The sequence below is a fragment of the Cotesia typhae genome, unplaced genomic scaffold (assembly GCF_013202065.1).
Source record: "Cotesia typhae breed Kobodo isofemale line unplaced genomic scaffold, CoteBio_Ctyphae scaffold_13, whole genome shotgun sequence".
Taxonomy (NCBI): domain Eukaryota; kingdom Metazoa; phylum Arthropoda; class Insecta; order Hymenoptera; family Braconidae; genus Cotesia; species Cotesia typhae.
This window is the reverse complement of record NW_027423774.1, coordinates 3,705,924-3,731,310: the sequence shown is the minus strand read 5'-3', so window position 1 is coordinate 3,731,310 and position 25,387 is coordinate 3,705,924. Positions and strand designations below refer to the sequence as shown.

At 33.0% G+C, this 25,387-nt stretch overlaps 1 protein-coding gene across 25 annotated transcripts in view; it reads right to left on the bottom strand.

Moving 5' to 3' along the window:
• Positions 1 to 25,387, bottom strand: part of Foxp (forkhead box transcription factor P) — a 173,129-nt gene that overhangs the window by 35,184 nt on the left and 112,558 nt on the right. The window lies entirely within an intron of this gene.

The window sequence follows — 25,387 nt, the reverse complement described above, 5'->3', positions numbered from 1 at the left end:
ATATTGGAGGTTGACGACTCTTTTGTTATATGTCATCGACATTGTTAGTTTTATTTCGGGATTTTTTGGGGAGAAGGGCTGTCTTATGCTATCTGGAATTTTTTTATTAGGGGAATTAAGACTCTTAGAGAGTTAGAGAGAAAAATTAGGTTGGCAATAGGAAATTGGCTCAATTTTTTTTTGTTTAAATTATTTTTTCAATGATAAAAAATTTTACTTGATTTAAGAGAAATATCTTGGACAAAAAAACATACTTGAATCAAGAACAATTTATTTATTTAAAAGAATTTTTTTCCTAAATCTAGTTAATTTTCTTATCAGTAAATTATACAAGTTAAATTTTTTTTTTCTGATAAATATATATATATATATATATATGTTTTAAATAAATTTACCGATAGGTATAAATTATACCAGTAGATGTAATTATTCATTTGTCTAAAATAAAAAATTGATTCGTGATAAAAACGTCAAAGATAAAATAATCAGTACAGCGCTTATTTTTCATACATGTTAAACATTCAAGACTTTGTCATTACTTATGCATGTACTTAAAATGTCTGAGAGGTTTGACACCTTTTAATGTTTCATTTAGAATCTCAAAATAACGAGTTATTTAAATAAAGTTTGACAGAAATTCAAAAATAAAAATTTTTAAATAACTTCCATCAGTTCATATTTAAAATGAAAACTTCACTTCAGCTTTTTCAACTTTTCTCTGTCAATATTTTTTGAAATATCAATTGGAGAGATAAAAATTTATAATTTCAGTCATTTAATATTTTTTTGAATGAAATTTTCCATAAAATGCCCCATTAATGTGTCTGTGTATAATTTAAAAATACAGATGGATAATTTTTAACAGCAAAGAGAAATTTAAGTAAAGAAGCATTGTAAAATAAATTGGTAGCACTTTAGCTGGGACTTGAGCCAACGACGGTCTCAGCAAGAGGGAGGGAGGGCATAATGGGACACTGCACTTATAAGTGAAGATTATTTAGTGTTCCGTAGCATATATATTTGTACAGACAGATAATTTTATTGATGGAACCGAAAAATAAATATTGTATTCGTCTAGGTGCAGTGGATTGGCGGGTCACGGGTGGTGGGTGGCGGGGCATTTTCAGCCAATAAGCGGCCTCGAGGACAGAGAGACAATTCAAATGTCCAATAACAAACGTCTTTTGTTGTTTAAGTAAACGTAGTTTTTAGTTTCGCTGGTGGAAGGTGGAAGGTGGTAGTTGAATGTTTGTGTGCCTACCACCTCTAGGAGTTTCTTGGCCACCCCTTTCAGTTATATCCCAGGCACCGCGCAGCCTCTACTCGCTGAGACTCTTTTGTTACTCTTTTTTAGTTTCTATACAACATTCGGTTATTTTCTCAGGCTCCTTCTTCTTATTCGCCATCTTTTGCTGGGTTATCATTTTTTTACTTAAACATTTTTCTTTAGCAACCCCTTCATCGCTCGCCCAACCGTCAACATATTAAAATGGCCTGCGCAATGCTGAGTTAACTTTCTTCTTTTACGTCTCGTCGAGAAAAGGAACGAGTATAAAATAATAAAAAAAAACTCAGATGAACTGATCTTTATGTGAGGTTTTATCATTTGCATGCGGTGCAATCTTTTAGTATTTTTTACTTTTTTAATTTTTTGTTACTTTTAAAAGGGTATAATAATAATAATAATAATAATAATAATAATAATAATAATAATAATAATAATAATAATAGTGGAATGCATTCGGCGTACAATGCAGCTCTGGCGAACGCGATTTCACATTGGAAGTGGAAACGCATTGCACGTAACCGGAGTTGTAGAGTACAAACGAGGGGTCTTCCAAGGCGATTCCTTGAGCCCTCTGCTGTTTTGCATTTCACTGCTGCCTATATCTGTTGCTCTCCGTAAAACTCATGGGTACTCTGTGGGGCCTCCGGGTGATCGAAACTATCCGATTACCCATCTGCTTTACATGGATGATCTGAAGCTGTATAGCGCTGATAAAGATTATCTACAAGCGGCCCTCAACATCGTAGCAGAGTACACACGAGATGTCGGAATGTCTTTTGGGTTGGACAAGTGTGCGGTCGTACATCTGGCGAGGGTAAGTGCTCTGATACTGGTGATGATGTCGAATTAGTGGATGGGAGCGTCTTAAGCCAATTAGACGCCGGGGAGTTGTATAGATATCTAGGAATGGAAGAGCACCGCATGCATGCGGTCTCTGAAGTCCGAACAACTCTCCAGAGCGAGTATGTTAGGAGACTCCGGAAAATTTGGTCCTCCGAACTTTCCGGCAAAAACAAAGTCTCAGCTACTAACATGCTCGCTGTCCCAGTCTTACTATACTCTTTCGGTGTCCTGAAATGGACCCGAAAGGATTTACGAGATCTCGACATCAAAACCCGTAAGATCATTAATATGAATCGGAGCATGCACCCCAATTCATCAGTCGCCAGATTATACCTCTCCCGGTCCATCGGTGGGAGAGGTTTGCAGAGTTTGGAGCGGCTTCACGACCGTTTGGTCCTGGGTTTAACTCACGAAGTTGTCAATTTCACTGCAGACGAGGATGACTTTCTTATGCAAATTGTACATAAACATGAAAATGCGCATAAGGGGTCATTCTTGTATAAGGCAGCAATATATGCGGCAAGAACCCTTGGTCTTGGAGAAATAAACGCTCTTATGGAACTCCGAAAGGAGGAATTTAAGAGCGTCATCAGAACGCCGAGGAAAAACTACTCCTTGGCGAACTGATGGACAAGTCCATGCACAGCGTGTTCTTTAAACACGTGCGTGATCATGGCTTGTCCATCCAGCTGACGTTTTCCTTCTTAAAGTCAGCGGGCCTGATGTCCGAGACTGAAGGGTTCATATTTGCCTGCCAAGATGGTGTCATTAACACTCTTGAGTACCGTAGCAAGGTGCTCCAGGTGCAGCTTCCGGACACGTCCTGTAGGAGGTGTAGACAACATCCGGAGACGCTTATGCACCTTTTGTCGGCATGTCCAGTGCTGGCGAGAGGTGCATATATCCAGCGTCACAATGCTGCCCTGAGAGTACTGTACTACTATCTTCGTCATTGCTACGGTATTGACGTGACACCAGTGCTGCCTTATTTGCCAGGAGATATTCCCCAGGTTGTTGAGAATGACAGTTGCAAAATTTATTGGAACATGCCATTTGCAACAACCCGGCGGATAGATCACAACAAACCTGATATTGTGCTCTTCGACAAGGCCACTCATGACATTTATGTCATTGAGTTCTCGGCCCCGGCTGAATACAACATCTCAGCCAAAGAAGAGCACAAAAGACAAATATATCAGGATCTCCTGTTTGAAATTGGTAAACTTTACCCAGGTTACCGTGTCAAGCTTGTCGTCCTGATTGTTGGCGTCCTAGGAGGGATGAAGCAGTCTTTTGTATCCTCACTTGCCAAAGTTCCAGCTTGCTCATCAAAAGCTGAGTTCTTGGCAGTTAGGATGCAGAAGGCTGTTTTACTTGGTTCTCTCCGTCTCTTAAGGGAAATGACTTTGGCCTGCTGTGATCACTAACCGCCTTGTTGTGCGGAGTGGTCCAGCAGTAACGGACGGAGCTCAGGCTGGGCCCTCGGAGAATCGGACTCCGGGGATAACCCCCCTGAGCATTTAATAACAAAATAATAATAATATTATTATCCACACAACAAGGCGGTTAGTGAGTGCAGCAGGCCAAATTCATTTGCCTAAGTAGACGCAGGGATCCCAAAATGACAGCCTTTTGCATCCGCACTGCTAGAGACACGGCTGCTGAACTGCAAGCCGGTATCTTCGCAAGTGAAGACACAAAAGACTGTTTCATCCCTCCAAGGACGCCGACAACCAAAACGACGAGCTTGACACGGTAACCTGGGTACAGTTTGCCAATTTCAAACAGGAGATCCTGATATATCTGGTGTTTGTGCTCTTCTTTGGCCGAGATATTGTATTCGGCTGGGGCCGAAAACTTATTATTATTATTATTATTATTATTATTATTATTATTATTATTATTATTATTATTATTATTATTATTATTATTATTATTATTATTATTATTATTATTATTATTATTATTATTATTATTATTATTATTATTATTATTATTATTATTATTATTATTATTATTATTATTATTATTATTATTATTATTATTATTATTATTATTATTATTATTATTATTATTATTATTATTATTATTATTATTATTATTATTATTATTATTATTATTATTATTATTATTATTATTATTATTATTATTATTATTATTATTATTATTATTATTATTATTATTATTATTATTATTATTATTATTATTATTATTATTATTATTATTATTATTATTATTATTATTATTATTATTATTATTATTATTATTATTATTATTATTATTATTATTATTATTATTATTATTATTATTATTATTATTATTATTATTATTATTATTATTATTATTATTATTATTATTATTATTGTTAATGTTATTGTTATTATTATAATATCATACATTTCGACGATAAGGAATTAGTAAATATAAATTTACATTTATTATTTATTGGTTCTTTTATTTGAAAAATTTTTTTCTTTCTTTAATTCTTACCAATAATTTATTTGTATTTTTAATAAATTAATTACAAATATTTCGGTAAATTTTAGTATAGTTATTTCCTTCTGTTTATTTTAAAGATGAACGGAATTTTTCTAAAATTTTGCTAAATTGATAAGAAAAAAATAAAATTGATTTAAGAAAAATAAACTTGAACCGAGAATGTCATTTTAAAAAATTCTTTTGCTTTGAATAAAAAAAAAAGTTCTTCAACTAAGAAAAAGAATAATAAGATAAAAATAAACTCTCTCTCCAGCTTTTCAAAGTTCTTTTAAATTTTCTAAAACATATATAATCTTTTCCAAAGCTTATTTCAACTAATTTCTCAGAAAATTTGAATTAATAAAATGATAATTAACAATAGGAGTCCTACATAGTCTCCTTAATCCACTTAAAATAATTTAGTCACTTAAATATATTAACATCCGTAGAATTTAACGTTGAAGTTCTTGAATAATGGATAAATATGGATGTTATTTTAAAAAATAGCAATTTAGAGAACCGTAAAAGCGAGTGTGTCAAAGATAAGCCGTAGAATTAGTTAGGAGAGTAGCGTAAAAAAGTAAATTGAAATAAGTACCGGTGAATGGTAAATGACAAATCGAAGGTGCGTATAAGAGACTTCTATACTCAGTAGGATTGGTTTGGACTTGTACCGGAAAATATATAGACAAAAGTATAAGTATGTATGACAGTAGCCCAAGAGCAGCGAAAATATAAGGCTTGAAGGGAGTTGAAGGAGCTTGAAGGACGCGGTGGCAAAATTGAAATTTCTCCGCTCGAGTGGCGACGCAGCAACTTATAAAAAGTTTAAACGTTACGTTTCAGTCGGGTATGGGAGCGTTGCCTCCAGTTTTTTTTCCCAATATAAACTGAACTCTCTTCTCGTTCTCGCCCAGCCGGCGATTGACTGGATTCTCTTGAGCAAAACCAACCTCTTGGTTCGGAAAAAATAAAAGCGACAGCACCTTTTTTCTGTTCTTTCGATCTCTAGATGGAGACTCTTCATTCCCAGAATGAACTCTTATCCCTTACGAGCCTCTCCTACACTTGTTCCTATCACATTTATTTCTCTCTTGATTCTCTTTGCTCTCTCAATGGCAGCGCCACCCCTCGGGATGCTTACGGCTGGCAACTTTTGCCCCGCGAGAAATTAGGGTCTTACTTTTCTGGGGCTCTCATCTGTCTCCCTTTGCCTCTCCCTCTCCCTTTCCTCATTTGTTTGTCTTCTCTATCACTCGATTGCTAAAGAACGGGACTAACCGGGTGAGCGACTATGTTATATTATATATGTACGCAGACGATGTTCCATCCTGAGCAACGCTGACTCCTGTTTGCCGATATGCTGATGTAATTATTGTAGTAGACCACTCTCTCCGATTAAAGTATTTTATTTGCTTTCTCTTGTTCGCTACTTTCTTCATTCAACAATCACTATATTGATATTTCATTAATTGATGTTAATAATATTACATTCATTTTATATTTTATGAGCTCGCACTATCAAAAATTTTCATGGTAAATTTCAAAATACAATTACTAAATTTTCAGAGCGCATTTTTTTTACTCTCATTGTTTTTTTTTAATTTTTTACTACTCTGTCTTTTCTAAATTTCAAAGAATATTGTTCTCACTTTTTTTTTTTTTTTTCATCAACGAAATTTAATATTGCGAAGAAACAAAAGTATTTAAAATTTGAATTTCTATTTATAAATCAAAGTATATAAATGTATGTAAGAATATATTCATACAACTATCTAAATACTTAATAACAGCCTTTTTTAACAATCTGCAAGTACTTATTTTCCAACTTATTTTACAAAATTAGTCCTGCCATCCGTTCGTTCCTTAGTTAATAATAAACTCCTTTCAATCATTAATAAATTTTAATAACTCCAATCTCTATAGATTTCTTTTTTCAGTATAACTTACTTATTCTTCAACAAATAGATAATAATAAAAAAAATTCTAATTTTAAAAACAAATTATCAACTGTTAATCAAAACTCATTATATCATCTGTCAAAAAATCATTTATTAACAGTTAATAAAACTTAATAAAATTAACAAATTCTCTTATCATAGCGTATCCTCGAAAACTAAACACCCATTCTCATTCTCCTATCATCTCCTGCGTTGGATAAAAATCTCAAAAAAAGAGTAAGAGCCTGGTAAAAATAAAATTTGTGTCGTGAAATGTGTACCTGTCTCCTAGATACTCCTGGAACTCGTCCAGTGAATAGGTCCCGGGGGGTGTCAGCAGAGTCGATATCTTTGCGAGTCGGTGTCACGGAACAGCGGAGAAGGATTCCGTGGGGAGAGCAGACCTGAGGGGGAGGGGAGTAGGTGGGTTGGACGTGCACGGAGAGACTGTAAGGGTGAGAAAGAGGATGAGGATGAGGGTGCGCTAGAGATATCTGGAGAGCGAGGAGAGAATCTCACTCTCATCCTCCGCGGTCCTCTCTTTCCTTGGGGGTCTAGCCAAGTGTAGAACAAGGGTGAGTGACGGAACTGGAAATAGGGGTAGTATGGCCAGGGGATGTGCGAAGGAGTAAGGAGTAAGGGGTGGGGGGGTGGGCTGATTAGCATTACACTCTGAGCCTCGATGATCAATAGTGGAAACGTCTCCCCCTTAATTCTCATTCTCTCCAGTCCCTTTCCCGGTACAGATCTGCTCCGTGTTGGCCTTATCTCCCACCCTTGCCGATCCCTTAGCACCCGCGACCCCCGTGGCATCGGATATGCGCGAATCTCTCACCCCAGTCGCTTCACTCGCCGATTCACGTCCCTAGTCCATAGTCCTCAAGCGTACATAAATATATATCTGTATGTATGTATGGAGATATTCCGTCTTCCATATCAAGCTTTTTCTGTCTTTCTCTTTCTCGCGTACTTACTCACTTACTTACTAGACATTATATCTGTGTCTTAGGAGCAACCTTCGACCCTTAACGGCGTATTCAAATGCCTGATGGTGTACATCCTAAACCTAAACCTCATTTATAGAGTCTACATATCGCAGCGAGCTTTCACCTCCACTCACCCTTGTCATCTTACGTCGGGTGTCTTTCCTACAACAAATATCCGTCATATCACACCCCCGACCTCGGTGAACTATGTCTTGGGTGCCTCAGGACACGTACTACAAACTTATTTCCACTACGACAACCAGGTGAATTATTATTGTTATTTATTTCATGTCTACGGTACGGCTTTGAGGAAATTAGTTATTTTTGGGATGGTCCGAGGATTAACTGGGTGGAAAAAATTATTAAAGTTTTAATGGAACCCGACAATTAGAAATTGTACGGAAAAAATTAGTTGATTTAAGAAAAATTTTATCTTTGAGTAAATTAAATTATTTTACTGGACCCTAGGTTTTTTTTTTGTTTTAATCATTCTTAAATGAATGCATAGGATGTAAAAATTAAGTTGAAAGTAATTTTTTTAATACTAAAAAAAAATTTTACTAATTTTATTCAGTAAAATTGTTTTATAAAATTTCAAACACAAATTAAATTTTCAAAATTTCCCGTAATAAATTTTTCAAGCCATCTACGCTCTAAATTAACCGGCTTTCCGCACCTCAATCTCTCCTTGCATAAAATCATAAATTATAAATTACAACATCTGATATTTGAAAATGCTCAGCATTCTGTCTAGTCGCGAATAAAAGATATCATCCACTCTGGAAGGTAACATTGTCCTGTAGTTAGCGGTGGGTCTTTGGTATTCTCGTAGCAGTTTTTTTTCTTTATTTAATCTGCTGTAGAATCTCGACTAGACGGTCTAGTCTGTAGTTTCTGATAACGGCGTGAAAATCCCTAGCGAGATGTTTTATTCGATGATGTCAGCACACGTTGCTGCTACTGGATATAACATTCAAGTGAAATGCCTCGTCCTCACGTTTGATTCTGGAATTACGTCGCCTGTGAAAGCGGAATTCCTCCTCGCTTCCGTGGGTACCTACCGGAAGACGTGGTTCAACGCAGAATGACGTACTGGGTTATAGGTTCTAGATTCTAGTTCTGGGTTCTCTCCCTTCCTTCCATCTTCTACCTTCTACCTTCTGCTTTTGGCTAACACTTCCAATGGACTCGTACTCTCATTGCTTCTGCATTAGTCACCACTACCATTCCGACTGCAGATTCTACTTGTCTGATCATATATCGAATTTTCCACTGGACACATTTCTAAAACTTTTCTCCATCAGAAAAAATAGAAAAAAAAAAAAAAAAAAAAAAAACATTTTCCAACAAAAACTAATTTTTTTTCAGCAAAATTAATTTCAAACTGAAATACTTTCAATGCTGTATATTTATTATTCTATTAACGAGTGTAATGGACGGCAGAAATGAGGAAAAACGGCTGATGGAAGCTTGAAGTAATAAGAGAGAGTTGAAAGGAACAGGAACAGGAACAGGAGCAGGATAAGGGAGGAAACCATTGGAGAATGTAGAAAAGGATCCTGAGGCTGAGGCCGAGACCAAGCAGTGGTTTTGTTGACTTTAGCTAAATATTAGATGGCAATAGCAAATATTCTCTTTAACTATACTCAACTCTGAAAGCTATCCTCTTGTTCTTCCACTCTCCCCTCTATTTCTCGTTTCTCCACGCTCCCACCCAACTATACTACACCCGACCCTACTATTCAGTTCGATTCTATTCTTATAATATCGCTTTTCCTTTTTATTTTTATTTTACTTGCGAGCTTTCATTCAATTCCATTTTTTAATGTTTTTAATAGTTTCGCTATTGATTTTTGTTATTTATTATCGACAGTATCCCTCTCGGTTTAATTTTTTTTAGTTAAAGAGTTATGCGCTTTTAGAATGTTGAAAAAACGATTTTTTTAAAAATTTTTTTTAAAGAGTCTTTCTAATTGATTAATATAAAAATAGATTATAACCTTCTTAATAATCTTTCAAATTTTTTAACAAATTAATTTGACGGTTACTCAATAGATGGCTTTAGACTTTATTTCTGCTCATATTTACAGATGTAAGATATTAAATACTTGGGTATAAGCTCGTATAATCCCTTAAAAAAAATAATCTTCAAGTTTTAAGAATACGCAAGCACATTCATGTCGAATAATTAACCAAAAATCACGAGTTAATAATAAAACAATTAAAAACTTTGAAGATAAGAAAAAATATAAAATAAAATGAACTTGAGTGTTGAAACGATAATTGAGGGTTTATTAAAAATATTTATTAAAAATCCCTCGAGTGTTAACTCGGAACTCTCGCAATTATGACCGATGATTATACCTCGACAATTACTGCGTGAGAATATCTACTGTCCGCCATTTCCTGGGCTCTTTGAGAGTTTCTTTTATCGGATCCCCCTTCATACTATATAGTATATACTAGCTCTCTCGTTCTCGGTTCATTTGACAAGCGCGAGTTACTTTTCTAAAATATTTTTGCTCTTTAAACTACTCTTGATCTTTCACTCACTTATCTCGCGTCTTACACAGACTGCTCTCTCCGACTTCATTTTTATTTTCAGTGTCTCTTGCGCCTTACAAAGTGTCGATTCGTCGGGTTGTCTTAATGGGTGGCAGTCCACTCGTCCTTATTGCGGGCTTAATTACTGTCTGACTTGGCAAAGTTATAATGGCCAACAAGGGGCTATGTTGAGGGTTCCAAAAAAAGCATCCTTTCTAAAGTTTCTTTTTTTTTACAGCTACTACTTTTAACATTACGACATTTAACATTTCATTCTTATTTTACGTTTATTGAGCAACATCAATAAAATTAAAAGGAATTATTACCGTCGTAATTAAAAATTAGAAAAAAATTTATTTTTTTAAAAAAATTAATTTTTTAATTATTTTTACATTACAACTTATTGAAATAACTACCTTTTGACTTCAATAAAAATTTTAATTATTAATCTAGACGCTTATTTTATAATTTTAATACCACTAATTAATTTTAATAATCAGATAAGTAGTCTTTTAGCATAAAATTGCATTGTAATAAATTAGATAAGAGTTAAGTATTGATGAACTTTGCGAAAAATAAAACTAAACATAAAAATATTTATTTATTCGGGAATATGACATAAAATTGGTAACAGGGTTTTCTGGCCTAAACAATATCTTGCGGTGAATGTTACGGCCATCTATTGGGCCATTACCAGCGGTAGCTGACCATTTGGCTTGGACACTGGCAACGTCAGCAGTCTATACCGGATATCTCACCCCTTATGTGTCTTTTATTCTCCTAACCATTTCTTCTCTGTTCGTCTCTCTTATTCAGCTCCTACTCGGACTTTCGTACTATATACATCGTACACCGAGGTTCTCTCTACTACTCCCCTTACACTTATTCTGCACAATTACTATTATTTTCTTTTCTTCTTCACATCTTAACTCTTATCTCTTATCTCGTTTAAACTTTTTTTATAGACATTTTCGTATTATATCTCGACGACATTAAAACATTCATACAACAATAAAGAAAATTGTGTTTTAGTGTATTTGTCGAAAAAAAATATTTCCGCAAATAATAATTATAATCTCTGTTGACAAATTTTGTTTAGTACTAAGATTTAGAAAATTTTTAAATATTTCAACAATGAAAAAAAAAAAAATTAACTTGATTCAAGAAAAAAATTCTTGAAATAAGAAATTTTTTTTGATTTAAGTAAAAGAATTTTTCTCTTAAATCAAGTGAATTTTTTTCTTTTAAGATTTTTTACGATATTCTAAACCTTTTTTATTGTTATGTTTCAGAAATTTTGAAAAGTCAAAAACACCCCGATTTCAAGAGGTTTCAAAATAAAGGTAGTCGAAATTTTTTTCAAAATATTTTTAACTCAGTTAACTTTAGTATACACAAAATTCAATGTATACTTTGATTCTATTTTTAACAAATTTTTTTTTAACCAATTTATTGACAATCATTATTATTTATAGCTTCTAACGTTACAATGATTTATTTTGCTGTTCAAATTTTATGACATGTATGACGTAAGTTTCTATCCTTTGCTAATGACGTCAAGAAATTTCTGTTCAAACATTATGATTTATATTGGGAAAAAAATCTATTTTTATCTAAATATTTTTTAAAATTGAACCACGAAAAAAAATTTTTTATTAAAAATAGAATCTATAAATAATGATAAAAATTTTTAATTTCCTTTTCATAAAAGCTTCTTTCAATGTAAAGTCGAATTTTGAAAGTTGATATAAGTATAATGACTCAAAAAATAAGTTAAACTCATAATTGATGATAAATATTTAAACTTTTATTTTTATTCACATCGTGATATAAGTAAAAAAAGTAATCCCTTGAGGTGAAAAGTTCGTGATGTAACGTGATCATAGTTATTTGTTTTCACGCGATTTAATGATACAGACGTCGATTTAATCTCGACATTCGTGAAAAAAATAAAAATAAATAGAGTAGGAGAAGGCGAAAGAGAAAAATAAAGATAAAGGTTAAATAAAAGAGTCGAAAAGAAGAAAACATTAAGAGGCAGGAAATTGCATTTGATTCCCGTGAAAGTTTTAAAAGATCTCAGGATGTGATTTCTATACTCGGGGTAAAAGGAGTGAGTTTGCTCGAGGAGTCGGGTGAAAGTGGGCACCCGAGCAGCTTTGCCGTATCCAACCAAAAGTTTAAAGATCTGTCGGTACGATAGTCACTATGATATACGAGCGTCGATAGAACTTGAGGCCTCAATTGCGATATTGAACTGAGTAGAGCCACCGAAGCTCAATGTCTTTACTTGTCTGCTTTTATATCGATCCTTCGATTTATTTATTATTTATCGCTATCTGCTTCTACTTATCTCTCAGCTGAATATTAATTTTCAATTTTAATTAATTTATGCTAACGCAGTCCAGTGTTTAGAATTCCCAAGCTCATGGAAATTTAATAAATATTTATCGAGTCTGGAGTTCAATGAAAGTTTATTAGTTATTTACTCTAAATATCCGATATTTTATTTGGTACTGAGAGTATTTAATGAAGCAGAATAATATTAATAAAGGAAATCGATCATTTTTTAAATGAAGTAAATAATTTAAGGGATTAATATTTTATTTGTTTTTTAATTTTTGTAAGTCTACTTTGCGGAATAAATTTTTTTATTTGAACTTAGTACGTCGGAGTGCTAAATTAAAATTATTTGATTAATAATAAACAAAAATAATTTATTGATGACTGAATTTTTTCTGCTGGATAGAAATGATTGAAAAAAATTTTTTTTCATTCATAAAAAACTACTCAAGTGATTTTTTTTAAATTTAATTCTAGTTGTAAAAAAATAAATCAAAAAAAATTTTTTTAACGTAAAATAAATTATTTTTGAAATTTGAAACATCTGGATCAAAAAATTTGAATTTTATACTTAAAAAATTGACTTTCGCATAAATTTTCCACTGTCGAATTAAATGTTTACAGCACACTTTCCATTAAAAACAAAATTTCCAAAACAAATAATTGAATTAACAATAACCCAAACACAAATTAAAATAACAATGACCTCAGAGTACTCAGCGAAGGTCATAGAAGCATCGCTTATAACAAGTAGTAATCCTGAGGGAGTAACCAAGAGAACCCCTAGCCAATGTCAAGCGAAACATTGCGCGAAATAACGTTAAATATTTACTTACGAGACAATTATTCGTCCGTCGCTACGAACAATAAACATCATTATATAATGTCGATAAGCTTCCACCGTCATCGTCAGTTTGTATAAATATATATGTATATATAACCTGAAATATCTATAGACTGAAAGAAAGAGAGGGAAGAAAGGGTAGATACAAAGTTTTAAAAGGAGACGGACACTTAATGCCCACACACGTACGATTAAGATATCACGGGATACAAATAGATCTTGATGGATCACAAGCATTGACCATCCTCTCTGGTCTCCTCCTCATTTTGTGTACTCTTTACCCTCAACTCTACTTGGAAAGGTATTTATAAAGCTTGGGGCACTCATCCCTTTCAACTACTCAACCGAGCTGCTGTATAGCCTACTACATTACTACAAACACATATAGAGCATCAGAGATGGAAAACACTCTCCTCTCTATCGCTCTCTCGGTCTGTTTGTACCACTTATTCAGTGTGCCATCCCTTATACCCGTATCTGCGATTATATTTCAATTAAATCCGCCGTTTGTTTTAGTCTCTCGCCCGTGAGGATTTTCATTCGTAACACAAGTCTCTATTCTCCACTCTCGCGTTCCGGTTGCCCTGTCTTTTTCTCTTCTGCATGGAAAATAAGGGATGAAATGCCAGGTTGCTCCAATGGATTTCATCCCTTCAAGAAAATTTACTAAAATAAATATATGTATATGTACATAGAAAAAAATACATTTATATATACACTTTTTTTACCGGTTTTCAATTACACCATTCTTGTGTTTGGATTAAAATACTAGTGGGGAGCCGGATTGAAAGTTCATATTGCGGAAAAATTTACGTGTATGTTCAACTGAAACACTTAGGATCTCTATCAATTTTACTGATAACGTTTCAAACTGGAGTGTGTGTTTTTTTTTAAATGCCCAGAAAAAAAAGCCAATTGTTATTATATTCAATTGAATTTTTTTTTTTTTATCTTAGATTCTTCTATTTATTATTTTACTAACACAGTCCTTATGGTAATAATGAGCTTCAAGAAAGTTATTATTTGGAAAATTTTTTTTTAAATCTGAATGATTAGGTGTTAAAAAATAGTTGATCTAAGCGATATTATTTTCAAAATTATGTATAGTATGATAAAAAATATCGAAAAAACATTGACCCGAAGTTTCTTGCTAATAAATTTATTAATATGAAAAAAATTTGTCCAACAACAAAAAATAATTATAAAATAACAGCCCATAGATCTAAAAGGGTTGAAGTATTCGAGTATAGGCCGATGTTAAGACCGATGCCAAGGGGATCGTAATCGGTATAAGAAAAAAAGCTCCCGTAAAGGGAACAAAGATAAAGAAGGAGCCCGATAAAGAGAGTCGTAGCTCATGAGTGTGGGATATAATACAGAAAGTGGCACTTGACGCTGTCTGGGTTGGTCCGATCAATGATTAATCGCTTCATTAGGTATTAGCCTTTGCGGCACTGACATTTCATTTCATTTCTTGAATGAACGTATAGTAATAGGACTTACATAACTTACATAAGCGTAGAGGATAGGAGTGTAGTGTAAGTAGTACCGAGTAGAGAGGAGTCTTACCACAGTCTCGCCAGACGTTGTTAAGGGCGTACACGTGCAATCGGGACGCATTATTCCTCTCTCTTATTACTAGAGTTTATATCGTCTCTGAGTAAAGTCTCAGCAAGTAAAGGGAGCAAGCACTGCCATGGGCAGTATATATAAGGACGAGGACGAGGGTAAGCGACACGATCGCCACTGTCCCTTTCACCCTTATATTACCTTCAATACAACTATACAACTATAGTGACTCTCCAGAATAATATTTATATCTGCGTCTATGTCTTTGTACCACCACTTTTCCCGTAACTATTTTATGAACACAACTAGTGTTTGTGATGGTGCGTCGGACGATGGTCAGCGTTCTTAACCGTCTTTTGAACCGTAATTATTTATTACTTTTCGTCTAGAAACACCACTTCAGCTATTTAAATCTCCTTTCACTTTCTCGAACACTAAGGCTAACACTCACGTTTGTTTTGCTTTATCTCGAAATTCTTCAAAGGCCACTCGATTCAGCTAGATATTCTTTCGACTTTTTGTTTTTTCTGCTTACCTAAAACATAAATAACATTCATTGTTTATTATTTATTTGAATCTTTAATTATTTGGAGCAATAAAAGGGATTTAATTTGTTTACATAAATTAAAAAAAATTAAATAGAGAATAAATTTTAATCAATGATAGAAGAATTAGAAGTAAGAAAAAAATTTTTGTTAAATTTTTAACATCAAGAATCTCTCTTGACCTACCCTAAAATTTTATTTAACAAAATTTCAACAGACCAAATAATTAATAAAAATTTTAATTACTTTATAAAATTCTATAATAAATTTATCACTACCAAAAAATAAAAACTAAACAAGTATTTAGAGGGTGATTTAAGAAATGTGTGTAATAGCGGTCAAGTTGGATCGTCTGGAGCAATCAATCTAGGTGAAATCGATCCTCGTCCCGTATCTATTTTTTCTTGGATTTTTTCCAGTACAGGCGTTTTCTCAGCTCGTAACGATTAATGACTGTCAAAGGAATAAAACGTCCGCGCAATTAATCACAACACTCGAAAGTACCCTTTCTATTTATTTCTTTCTCCGTATATACGGAATCTTTGTCAGATAAGAGCAAAGGTGGACCCTCCCTCGTTCTCAACCAACCCCGCAGGGTATATTTATAAAAATAAACAAACAAATAAATTAAGTTATAATTAAAAAGTTTCCGAGTTTCTCCAGTTTGACAGTAATGACGGCAAGTCAATCTTAGTTGTGACGCAATTTAACCATAAACCCGACAGGGGGGTTCACGCGTAAAATAAGAGTAGGAAGGAAGGAAGGAAGGGTTCGAGTTTGTAGAGGGTATACCAGTAGTATAGCATAGAGTCGAGACAATATCACATTTTATAGTTGTAATCGAGGATGATAATCGCCCAAGTTTCTGCGTCTTTCCTTTCCTTTCCTTTCCTTACTTATATATATATATATATATATATATATATATATATATATATATATATATATATATATATATATATATATATATATACTTGAGTTCCACTGTACGAGTCATGGCTGACTATACTTTCTTGGCTTTCGTCTTCCCTCAGCTCAGAGACCTGGAATAGCCGGGTACCCGAAGCCCGAGAAGACACTACCCTCCAAGAATGCCCCGGGTGTCACGAACCAGCCTTATAACCATCTACCTCTCTTTTAAACTCCCCTTCGCCCCTTAACTTATACATTGTACTCCCACTTCCCCTTACTTATACTTATACTCCCACCCTCCCCTCCCCCCTTTTACTTATTGTACGATGCCAAGTGGAATTACTTTACATCCACCTACTCTTACTCTTACTATTATATAGAACTACTTGTACTTAAACACGTGTATGTCTCTCAATATAAGTGTACGATGCTTCGGTATATTAACAAGATCTCGTGTATGTAATTGGTCGAGTATTAAAGTGCGTACTGTACATACAATACACCAGAAGTTAAGAGATTAAACGAGCTTACCTTCCCCATGAGACTGTTCAAGAGACTTTTAGATTGTTAACATCGCCTGAATTAATGATACTGTAATCAGCAGATACTCGATAATTTATTTGAGAAATAAATCGTTGTTAGAATTTTTATTTCTTTAAGTTTATTTAAAAAAAATTTTTTGAGAATGATAAAAAAATTTTTAAATTACATTTTTTTTACTAAATTTATAATATTTTAAAAATGAAAAAAAAAATGAAAGATTAAATTGTGTGTAAGAATGATCGATTTTATTAAATTGTTTTGTTTTTTTTCCTTTCGAAAAAATTTAATTAAAATAAAGTATCAGAAATAAAAATAAACTATCGAAATATTAGAAACTTTATTTGGTTCAATATTGCAATAAAAACAATAAAGTTAGGATTTTTTATTTAAAGTAAAATTTATAAAGTAAAGAATAAAATAAAAAAGCGCAAAAAAATTAATAAAAAAGCGAAATTACAATGAAAGAAAGTTTGTAATATTGATTTGATGCAGAATACTTGAGTTTCGAACTCGTTTGAAAATCGCACTGAGGTCGCTGGGCTTAATTAAATGCACACCCGGAGGAGTCAGGAAGTAAGAGGGAGATGAAGAAGTAGAAATAGAGAGGGACCGATGATTTTCCGAGATCGAAAGGGTTAAGACACTCGTGGCGACAAACGCCAGCTATATAAGGGTAGTTAGTTTAGTGATTTGAGGCGTTTATTGGCGGAGAGTAACGCCTACGGTAGATTGGCCGAGCTGTTATAAGCCCGTGGGGATGCCAAGGTGTTTCGATGTCATACCGAGCCCCTTAGATCTCTCTGAGGGTACTTGCCCGAACTCGAGGACCACTTATGTGTACTTACTTGCTCTCCAGATTGTCTTTATTCTCCCATTAGCTTTAATATTATTTAGTAGTAATCAACAATCTTCTTTATTTTTATCTTCAATTGTTCTGTATTCAATTTGTTTGACAGTAATTTTTAATTGAAGATAAAAAACATCCTATATTTTTATTTATTTTAGTCAATGAATTACTACAAAAAAAATTCCAAATTTTTCTGAAATTAGTATTTCTTATAGCGGATTTACAATAGTAAATATGAAAATTTTTAGGAACAAATTAGATTGTAAATATTTGATTATTAGATCTAAAACTTTTAATAATAACAAAAATTTTTGTCGACCGAAATTTCACTGATAAAAAAATTAATTTGATTAAAAAAAAAAATCTCGAAAAAAATTATTACGCTGTAAAAATAGACTTCTTAGTTTTTCTATAGATAAACATTAAAAGGTTAACTTGTTTTTATTATCGTTTGGATAGAGCGCTGATTCGTCCCAGCGGGACGTCCAGTTCCATGTGTCAGTAAAAGTAGGTGTACAAGGGGGTGAATTTGCTGATCGGATAGTATTTAGCAATAAACTTTGATTCCCGGCAGCTTAGCGGGGTGAAAGAAGACCCTGATTTCGTCGGGGTTGCGAAAATTACTACTATACAGTTTAGTCCTAGAGAAAATCCAATGTTATGTTAGTAGTATGTATATGTATGTATAAAATACTGGTGGGACAGCAGTTGGAGAAAATACGACAAGTGCTGGTGCGGAGTTCAGTTTCCCAACTGCCTTTGTATCGAAGTCACACGTAAATACAGAAGAGTATGAGTAGAAGTAGAAGTAGAGTGGACACTACACGGTTTGTGGAATTGTGATGTCAGTGATGCTCGGCTAGGGGAACAGAAGCCAGGACGCCAAGCTGAGGATAAAGAAGAGAATGTGTGCGTGTGGAAAGAGCTTTCAAACTCTTCGTCGTTGAGGTGGTCAGTCTAGTCGGAGACATTACGTCGGAGAATTGAGAGTGAAATCTACGAGTGTATGCGATGATAAATCCGATAAAATCAACGACACGAATGTTGGATGTTGGACGTGGGTATGCGAGGACTAGAGAGTAGTGAAAAGGACCGAGCTGAGGGTTGATGCTTGATGGCCAACCCTTGAGAATTTTACGTCACTGTTTTTTCACGCCTCTCACCATTTTTAGTCTTTTTGGTTGTGGATGCTTTTGAATTTTTTAAAGGATCGAAAATCACTGGGATTTTTTTTTTTAGATTTCGAATTTAATTATTTATTTACTATACTTGCTGTAAAAAAATTTTTTCATATGGCTAATTTTTATTCAATTAACTTTATTCAAGAGCAAAATCCGTAAACCAAAAAAATTATTTTTAAGAGTTTCATTGCCTTAAATATTGTCTAAAAAAAAAAATTTCTTAGTTCAAAAATTTTTCTACTCAAACCAGGACAATAGAACTCTTCAAAATAATTTTTTTGGTTTAAAATTTTTTCTCTTAAATTAAGTTAAATTATTTTTTTTTTAACAAGTATAAAAATTTCTGCAATCTAAAATGTTCAAAAAAATTGAAGTATTTGTTTCGATAAAATTTTTCTTAAAAAATTGAATTATTAAATTTTTTACACAAAAATCAAGTGTTGAATTTTATATCACGATACTTGAAAGGTCAAACAGGTTTTAAAGTGAATTAAACTCGTGACGCCCCAAAATAATTAAAGTAAGATTGGATTTTTTATATTATCCAAATCTATCACGTTTTCGGTCCTAATTGACAGGCACTTTCCCATGAATTACTGTTAAAAGACACTACAACCCTTTCAACCCTCGGAGCACGTAGATCAACCAGTCCCTTTTTATTTTATTAATTTTATTTTCTTTAAAATTCTTTCGCCTCAACGTCATCGGAGCTCCAGGAACCAAAATAAAATCAAGAAGAATACTCTTAAGAGAAAATAAAAGAAAACGAAAGAGTAGAAGGATGAAGATTAATTCATTCCGTCTTAATCGTATCAAAGTTTGAGAGCCGGACTGAGTAAGCTCGGTTTTCGCAACTATACAGTGCAACTACCCCTTTCTTCCATCCCGTCTCTGGCACTTCGTCACCAACGTACCCTATTTTCTCTTTTCTCAGGACCCTCCTCACCCCACCGGCAATCCACCCAATTCTAAACTTTTTACTTCGACAAGTTAGTGCCCCAGCCTTCTCCTTCATTTCTTACCCCCTCATAGCTTTTTTACTCCCAACTCCTGGCTTAGTTCGCGGATAATCATATTTAATAATGTTGGCCCGGTATTTGTTGGCCCCGTCAAACTCAAGGAGTGAGAAAAGTTACTGGGGACGTAATAAGAATAAAAAAAAAAAAAAAAAATAAAATTGAAAAACTAAACGCGGTGATCTAAAGAGCCTGTATTTATGTATAAGTATGTATATGTATGGGCTTTGCGAATAAGGAACCGGTGAAAGGGGTTACTTTAAAGTGACAACCCTTTTTATTTAGGGCGTAAGTTTTGTGGAAGTGAGCTTGAATAAATTCAATATCCCAGCTCCTAAGAATGAGGAAGAAAAAAAATCTAAATGACAGTAAAAGAGGGTAAGAATTGTATGTAAGGGATGAAAATTCACGGTTCTCCATTTGCCTTTTTTACTTTCCTATTGTTATTATAATAATTTTTTTTTGTGATAAAACTTCGGACCAGCAATCTGTCATAAAATAATTGACACTGAAAGTAAAGGGGTGTAATGAGACTTAGTTTTTTAAATTTAAAATAATTGTTGACTTTTGTTTTATTATCGACACTAATTTCTTTTTAAAATTTTGTGTTTAAAATTTTACTACGCTTGTAATTAATTTTTTTTTTTTTGATAGAGCGAAGTATTACGTCAATAATTGGTGTTTTACCTCACATTTAATTAATATTATTGAGTTGACATCTTTATCCGAATGTGAATAATGCCCGAGTGAAACAGTAGGGTTGTTTTCGAGGCTATTATTCCGGTGGATGTTTTTATTTTATTTTAAATATTTTTATTTCCCGCAAAACGAGTCAGACGCTTATTGTATTCTCATGCGTCCCAAGCACTAGAATCGCGCACGCGAGTTCATAAATACTTTCCTTAGGGGCGTAAAAAAAATAAAAATAAAAACACAACGCTGAGAACATTCGAAGGGGATGATAGTCCAGTTATGTGTTGAAACAAAGTAACAAAAAAGGTAAACTTTAATTCCCGGGTTCTGTTTTTTTCATTGTGACAATTTAATAGAAAATCTCGGTAAATATAATACGCCGCGGGATTACTTTTTTTTTGTTTAATGCTTTTTTTTAGCTGAAGAAAAAATACACTTCTTAGCTTTTATAAGCTCTAGTATTATTTTTTATTCACTTTTTAACAATTCAAATATATTTAAAAAATATTAATCAAAAAAATTTTCCATGTTCTTTTGAAACAAAGCATTGAGAAGATATTACAGTTTGAATATTAAAAAAAAATTATTCTGCAACAATTCTTAGATTTTTGAGCTCAAATCAACAAATTGGATTTAAAAGTTTCATAATAACTTTTTTTTTTTTTTAATTACCATAAGAACAAACAAGTTAAATTGAAAAAATCACAAAATATTTGTATTTATCAAACAGAACTTTTAAAAGAAAAAAAAATAAACGTTATTCAACTTTAATCATTTAAAAAAATGGACTTTAATTTCGGATCAGACTAAAACCAGGCGGCACTTATTACTTTTAAATTATTTCAACAAATTTTATTAAAAATTCTGTATAAACAGGTGTATGAATATTTTCGTTTATCAATATTAATCAATACAAGCGAGTTTTTGGTAAATTTAATATTTGGCAATAAATATACGAGTAAATAAAACGAATAAAAAAATAAAAAATAAAAGAGTTAATGTTTTGAGAGAAAACACATAAAATTTTTCTCGTAATTAATGAGTAGGAAAAGTCTGTGGTTAAATTTACATATTTACGGGACGTAAGCTCAAAGGATCCAAAGGATTCGTTTGTTGGGTTTTTGTGTGTTAATGCATATCGCTGAACGATGTTTGTTTCCGCATTAAGCTCTCAGTACGTCAAGAACGATTCCGTGTGCTATATATGCGGTGATATTTATATCTATATCTTTATTTATATGGTTGTGAGTTATGATGAAGGTAAAAGAGAAGAAGGGAGCTGAAATATATACGGAGAAGGTGAAATCATACCGCCGAATATCGTTGTGAGTGTGTAGGTGGTGTGCTGGTGAAGTCCCGTGGGCAACGGTGCCTTGTTTAACTAGCCTTTTAATTAGAAACGCTTAAAAATTTAGCGCCACGAAATACACGCGCCGGCTCTTCTCAAAATTGTGTTGTACTACATAGCTCATAATATATACACCTATTGTATATATTTACGTACTTACTCTCGTGGATTCCTTTTGTGCTCATGTCTATTGTCTCACGCGATATTTACTACTCCCTTTCGGCGTACGACGGCTCTCGTTTACTAGCTACTCCACTCACTTTTCAGGGCAAGTCAAGGAAAATTTTTTACAGTTTTATTTTACTCACTTTTATACCCCAAAAATAAAAAATATTTTTACTTAAAACTGATTATTTTATTTGTAATAATTTTATCAATATTAATATTACCGAATTTATCAAATTTAATATTTTACCATTATATTATAAACTTTCAGTCTTAAAAAAAAGTTTTATGTTTCGTACAAATAAATTTGACTCAAGAAGCAACTCTTGAAAAGACAAGTACACTTAATGGTTCTTTGATTACCCCCGAAATGACAATAGAATTAAAAAGCGGTCTGCGATGGGCAATGGTCGGAGGTTGACCGCTGCTGATCGAGGGTTTTTGTTTGGAAAACCTCAATCTCCCTAAAACGATTCAGCAGCTCATCAGAGTTCTGTAAAGTCATAAAGCAGCATTCGTGAGTTAACAATTTAGTGACAGAGCTTTGCTTTTTTTATTGCTCTTGTTCTTGCTTTAGGTATTTCCAATAAAATAAACTAAAACAAAAGTAAAATGAAAAAGTCATCTTCTATTCGCGAGTGGTGGATAGTACGTATGTACACATACAGAAAGCTTAAACAACTACAGAGTGAGTGGAGAGATACGCGTAGGTGAAATTGGCTTGGTAGTAAAAATATTAAAATTTATCCGAGAACAATTTAGAATAGCAAAGAGTTGCCGGTGTGTATATATTGCGGTGGAAATAAAAGTCAAACCCTCTTTGGGAATAAGTAAAGACGTTTTGCGCATATCCTCTGGCGGGTGACTCGAACCCGCCGAGAAAATGTATTTACCCAATCGACGGGTGGTGGAGGCCTGGAAATGTCGCTGAGGAGGAAGGGAACTAGCTACTGCTACATTTGAGGATAGAAATGAAACGAGGCCGGTAGCTGACGCTCCAAAGAAGGAAAAGTATGGAATATTTAGCGTTCACTGAGCTATAAAAGCAATTATATGGGTCCCATTGTTTGGGCGGGAGTGCGCTTTGCCGATACGGAACCGAACTACCCTTCACTAGAGTTTTACAGGGGCGGGAGTCGGCATGGAACGCAAAATCAAGAAGTACGGAGCAATAAATACGGACGAGTCGATTCCTAAATCCCTCAAGTCTCGATTTACTTTAAAACCGCCTCCCGATTACTCTCTTTCTTCATCTACCCAACTTACGCCCACTTCTTTTACTCTTACCTGTTTTTTTTTTTTAGAAATTAAAGTTCGGTGCTAATAGTACTAATTTTTACGGGGGATAAAATTTATTTTAAAAAATATTTTCGATGTTTAATATCGATTTTTAAATTTGGACCAGTAATAATTTTTTGTAAAAATTTATTATAATTTTTAATTAACTAAATTTTAAAAATTTCACTTTCAATTAAAAAAAAAATAAAAATTTCGTGTTAAAATCCTAAATTTATCTTTTAATTTATTAGTTTTGTTTTTTATTAATTAAAACTTAAAAATTATATTTCTAAGTGAATGAAAATTTTAAATTGCTCAAACATTTGAACAATACTTAACTCCCGACAGTTTATTACCTCCGAAGAGATTTTAATTAAAAGAAAAATTCATTTAAATATAAAAATTCAATCAATACTTCATTATTCATTCAATATCTCTATGTTTGACGTCTAATAATTTCTCGAGCGACTCAAATAAATCATTTTAAAAATTAAATTTAAATAATATTATATTATTTTTCGTCAAAACTCCCTCAGTAAATTAAAATTCGACGTTATCCACCCCTAGCTGTCAGAAAAATTTTATAATTGTTATTTAATACGTAATTAGGGAATAACAAATCGAAGATATACCGATGAAAGGCGGGTGAATTTTTACATTTTTTTTTACACTATTTCAATTCATTCCTACTAGTACACACTCTACATCCCCATCCAGCGGAAAGAGTGACTGAAAAGTGTGAGGAGTAAGGAAAAGGACAGGCTCGAAAGCGTTCTCTGCGTCCTCGTCTGCTGATATAAATGTCTCAGGTTCTGCTAGCACTGGTATGCCAGTAACACCAGCTAGCACCAGTGGCAGAACATCAAGACATTCGCTAATTAAAAAACTTGAAAAATTAAAGGACATTTCTCTCTCGGTGTTTTTAGCAGAACCATATTTATACTCCCGAGCTTTACTTTACGAGAGATAGAGACGATAAAAAAAATAAAATAAAACGTCACCATACCTACAGTAATAATAATAAAAAAATAAAAAAAGAAATAAAGAGTAGCTCCTCTCCCTTAATCTCTTGTTATCTGATCGGCCATCTGTTCCAACTTTATATTCCCAGCAAATTGAATTCGTTGATTTCGCGTCATAAATCGACATTCGGCGTCCCATTGGATCTTAAATAAAATATTAATGATTGTAATTGTTTATTCTGCATTTAATTAACTTTCAATGCGACCATTTCTCGTATCATCGGTATCGATATATATATATATATATATATATATATATATATATATATATATATATATATATATATTAATATATATTTATAAACTTTTAAGTGATGGATTTATGTGATATATTATCCATCCGCTTTCATTAAATTTATTCATAAATTATGGTGACCTGAGTATTTTGAATGTTTAACCTCAAGACGAGCGTGTATAAATTTAATTACGAACCATTGTAATTTATAATTTAATATAAAGATTATTTAAGGGAATATTTTAGTCCAAAAACCTACATTCAAAAGTTTTCTTATGAGCTCAATAAATATTTTTAGCATCCATTTTATGATTTATTAATATTTTTAAAATACATAAAAATTTTTCAAACAAAAAAAACTAAAAATTAAAAATGTTAGACAGGTAGTGGACGCTAATAAAAATTATGTGTCTCCAGTAGGACCGATCTATTTACCACAAATTTTTAAAAATACTTGTGGGAACATTTTCTTGAATTTTTAAATTTTTAAAATATGCAAAATAATTTTATTTGATGTTTTTAAATATCTAAACTAGAATAGCCTCTTAAAGTAAAGTTTATGAGTATGAACATGAATGTAGATATGGATAAGTCAGCTGACGTTAGACAATGGTAGAATAGTTTTAGGCTTTTACTTCCTCGATGAATAGACCTTGGGACTGCTGATGCACGAATTAAATGCTCTGGATAGTTGTAGTATAAGTATAAGAGACTTAACTGAACGGAGCCCAAAAGACAACTCCTTTTTGAAAAGCATTGTTGACGCG